The sequence below is a fragment of the Rhinoderma darwinii genome, chromosome 12 (genome assembly GCF_050947455.1).
Source record: "Rhinoderma darwinii isolate aRhiDar2 chromosome 12, aRhiDar2.hap1, whole genome shotgun sequence".
Taxonomy (NCBI): domain Eukaryota; kingdom Metazoa; phylum Chordata; class Amphibia; order Anura; family Rhinodermatidae; genus Rhinoderma; species Rhinoderma darwinii.
Window position 1 is genome coordinate 4,433,218 of NC_134698.1, and position 6,000 is coordinate 4,439,217.

A 6,000-nucleotide genomic window follows, 5' to 3' on the forward strand; every position below is an offset into this window, starting at 1 on the left:
AATTATACACAGAAGATACCCAGGTTATACCAGCATGCTCCATATCACTATACACAAAAAGATGTATAACTTATACCAGCTGTACATATATAATTATACACAGAAGATACCCAGGTTATACCAGCATGCTCCATATCACTATATACAAGAAGATGTATAACTTATACCAGCTGTACCTATATAATTATATACAGAAGATACCCAGGTTATACCAGCATGGTCCATATCACTATATACAAGAAGATGTATAACTTATCCCATCTGTACATATATAATTATATACAGAAGATACCCATGTTATACCAGCATGTTCCATATCACTATATACAAGGAGATGTATAACTTATACCAGCTGTACATATATAATTATATACAGAAGATACCCAGGTTATACCAGCATGCTCCATATCACTATATACAAGAAGATGTATAACTTATACCAGCTGTACATATATAGTTATATACAGAAGATACCCAGGTTATACCAGCATGCTCCATATCACTATATACAAGAAGATGTATAACTTATACCAGCTGTACATATATAATTATATACAGAAGATGCCCAGGTTACAGCAGCATGCTACATATCACTATATACAAGAAGATGTATAACTTATACCAGCTGTACATATATAATTATATACAGAAGATACCCAGGTTATACCAGCATGCTCCATATCACTATATACAAGAAGATGTGTAACTTATACCAGCTGTACATATATAATTATACACAGAAGATACCCAGGTTATACCAGCATGCTCCATATCACTATACACAAGAAGATGTATAACTTATACCAGCTGTACATATATAATTATATACAGAAGATCCCCAGGTTATACCAGCGTGCCCCATATCACTATATACAAGGAGATGTATAACTTATACCAGCTGTACATATATAATTATATACAGAAGATACCCATGTTATACCAGCATGCTCCATATCACTATATACAAGAAGATGTATAACTTATACCAGCTGTACATATATAATTATATACAGAAGATACCCAGGTTATACCAGCATGCTCCATATCACTATATACAAGAAGATGTATAACTTATACCAGCTGTACATATATAGTTATATACAGAAGATACCCAGGTTATACCAGCATGCTCCATATCACTATATACAAGAAGATGTGTAACTTATACCAGCTATACATATATAATTATACACAGAAGATACCCAGGTTATACCAGCATGCTCCATATCACTATACACAAGAAGATGTATAACTTATACCAGCTGTACATATATAATTATACACAGAAGATACCCAGGTTATACCAGCATGCTCCATATCACTATATACAAGAAGATGTATAACTTATACCAGCTGTACATATATAATTATATACAGGAGATACCCAGGTTATACCAGCATGCTCCATATCACTATATACAAGAAGATGTATAACTTATACCAGCTGTACATATATAATTATATACAGAAGATACCCAGGTTATACCAGCATGCTACATATCATTATATACAAGAAGATGTATAACTTATACCAGCTGTACATATATATTTATATACAGAAGATACCCAGGTTATACAAGCATGCTCCATATCACTATACACAAGAAGATGTATAACTTATACCAGCTGTACATATATAATTATATACAGAAGATCCCCAGGTTATACCAGCGTGCCCCATATCACTATATACAAGGAGATGTATAACTTATACCAGCTGTACATATATAATTATATACAGAAGATACCCAGGTTATACCAGCATGCTCCATATCACTATATACAGGAAGATGTATAACTTATACCAGCTGTACATATATAATTATATAAAGAATATACCCAGGTTATACCAGCATGCTCCATATCACTATATACAAGAAGATGCATAACTTATACCAGCTGTACATATATAATTATATACAGAAGATACCCAAGTTATACCAGCTTGCTCCATATCACTATATACAGGAAGATGTATAACTTATACCAGCTGTACATATATAATTATATACAGAATATACCCAGGTTATACCAGCATGCTCCATATCATTATATACAAGGAGATGTATAACTTATACCAGCTGTACATATATAATTATATACAGGAGATACCCAGGTTATACCAGCATGCTCCATATCACTATATACAGGAGATGTATAACTTATACCAGCTGTACATATATAATTATATACAGAAGATACCCAGGTTATACCAGCATGCTCCATATCACTATATACAAGATGTATAACTTATACCAGCTGTACATATATAATTATATACAGAAGATACTCAGGCTATACCAGCATGCTCCATATATCTATATACAAGAAGATGTATAACTTATACCAGCTGTACATATATAATTATATACAGAAGATACCCAGGTTATACCACCATGTTCCATATCACTATATACAAGAAGATGTATAACTTATACCAGCAGTACATATATAATTATATACAGAAGATACCCAGGTTATACCAGCATGCTGCATATCACTATATACAAGAAGATGTATAACTTATACCAGCTGTACATATATAATTATATACAGAAGATGCCCAGGTTATACTAGCATACTCCATATCACTATATAAAAGAAGATGTATAATTTATACCAGCTGTACATATATAATTATATACAGGAGATATCCAGGTTATACCAGCATGCTCCATATCACTATATACAAGAAGATGTATAACTTATACCAGCTGTACATATATAATTATATACAGGAGATACCCAGGTTATACCAGCATGCTCCATATCACTATATACAAGAAGATGTATAACTTATACCAGCTGTACATATATAATTATATACAGAAGATACCCAGGTTATACCAGCATGCTCCATATCACTATATACAAGAAGATGTATAACTTATACCAGGTGTACATATATAATTATATACAGAAGATACCCAGGTTATACCAGCATGCTCCATATCACTATATACAAGAAGATGTATAACTTATACCAGCTGTACATATATAATTATATACTGCAGATACCCAGGTTATACCAGCATGCCCCATATCACTATATACAAGAAGAGGTATAACTTATACCAGCTGTACATATATAATTATATACAGAAGATACCCAGGTTATACCAGCATGCTCTATATCACTATATACAAGAAGATGTATAACTTATACCAGCTGTACATATATACTTATATACAGAAGATACCCAGGTTATACCAGCATGCTCTATATCACTATATACAAGAAGATGTATAACTTATACCAGCTGTACATATATAATTATATACAGAAGATACCCAGGTTATACCAGCATGCTCCATATCACTATATACAAGAAGATATATAACTTATACCAGCTGTACATATATAATTATATACAGAAGATACCCAGGTTATACCAGCATGCTCCATATCACTATATACAAGAAGATGTATAACTTATACCAGCTGTACATATATAATTATATACAGAAGATACCCAGGTTATACCAGCATGCTCCATATCACTATATATAAGAAGATGTATAACCTATACCAGCTGTACATATATAATTATATACAGGAGATACCCAGGTTATACCAGCATGCTCTATATCACTATATACAAGAAGATGTATAACTTATACCAGCTGTACATATATAATTATATACAGAAGATACCCAGGTTATACCAGCATGCTCCATATCACTATATACAAGAAGATATATAACTTATACCAGCTGTACATATATAATTATATACAGAAGATACCCAGGTTATACCAGCATGCCCCATATCACTATATACAGGAAGATGTATAACTTATACCAGCTGTACATATATAATTATATACAGAATATACCCAGGTTATACCAGCATGCTCCATATCACTATATACAGGAAGATGTATAACTTATACCAGCTGTACATATACAATTATATACAGAAGATACCCAGGTTATACCAGCATGCTCCATATCACTATATACAAGAAGATGTATAACTTATACCAGCTGTACATATATAATTATATACAGAGGATACCCAGGTTATACCAGCATGCTCCATATCACTATATACAAGAAGATGTATAACTTATACCAGCTGTACATATATAATTATATACAGAAGAAACCCAGGTTATACCAGCATGCTCCATATCACTATATACAAGAAGATGTATAACTTATACCAGCTGTACATGTATAATTATATACAGAAGATACCCAGGTTATACCAGCATGCTTCATATCACTATATACAAGAAGATATATAACTTATACCAGCTGTACATATATAATTATATACAGAAGATACCCAGGTTATACCAGCATGCTCCATATCACTATATACAAGAAGATGTATAACTTATACCAGCTGTAGATATATAATTATATACAGAAGATACCCAGATTATACCAGCATGCTCCATATCACTATATACAAGAAGATGTATAACTTATACCAGCTGCACATATATAATTATATACAGAAGATACCCAGGTTATACCAGCATGCTCCATATCACTATATACAAGAAGATGTATAACTTATACCAGCTGTACATATATAATTATATACAGAAGATACACAGGTTATACCAGCATGCTCCATATCACTATATACAAGAAGATGTATAACTTATACCAGCTGTACATATATAATTATATACAGAAGATACCCAGGTTATACCAGCATGCTCCATATCACTATATACAAGAAGATGTACAACGTATACCAGCTGTACATATATAATTATATACAGAAGATACCCAGGTTACACCAGCATGCTCCATATCACTATATACAGGAAGATGTATAACTTATACCAGCTGTACATATATAATTATATACAGAAGATACCCAGGTTATACCAGCATGCTCCATATCACTATATACAGGAAGATGTATAACTTATACCAGCTGTACATATATAATTATATACAGAAGATACCCAGGTTATACCAGCATGCTCCATATCACTATATACACAAGAAGATGTACAACGTATACCAGCTGTACATATATAATTATATACAGAAGATACCCAGGTTACACCAGCATGCTCCATATCACTATATACAGGAAGATGTATAACTTATACCAGCTGTACATATATAATTATATACAGAAGATACCCAGGTTATACCAGCATGCTCCATATCACTATATACAAGAAGGTGTATAACATATACCAGCTGTAAATATATAATTATATACAGGAGATCCCCAGGTTATACCAGCATGCTCCATATTACTATATACAAGAAGATGTATAACTTATACCAGCTGTAGATATATAATTATTTACAGAAGATACCCAGGTTATACCAGCATGCTCCATATCACTATATACAAGAAGATGTATAACTTATACCAGCTGTACATATATAATTATATACAGAAGATACCCAGGTTACACCAGCATGCTCCATATCACTATATACAGGAAGATGTATAACTTATACCAGCTGTACATATATAATTATATACAGAAGATACCCAGGTTATACCAGCGTGCTCCATATCACTATATACAAGAAGATGTATAACGTATACCAGCTGTACATATATAATTATACACAGAAGATACCCAGGTTATACCAGCATGCTCCATATCACTATATACAAGAAGATGTATAACTTATACCAGCTGTACATATATAATTATATACAGAAAATACCCAGGTTATACCAGCATGCTCCATATCACTATATACAAGAAGATGTATAACTTATACCAGCTGTACATATATAATTATATACAGGGGATGCCCAGGTTATACCAGCATGCTCCATATCACTATATACAAGAAGATGTATAACTTATACCAGCTGTACATATATAATTATATACAGAAGATACCCAGGTTATACCAGCATGCTCCATATCACTATATACAAGAAGATGTATAATTTATACCAGCTGTACATATATAATTATATACAGAAGATACCCAGGTTATACCAGCATGCTCCATATCACTATATACAAGAAGATGTATAACTTATACCAGCTGTACAT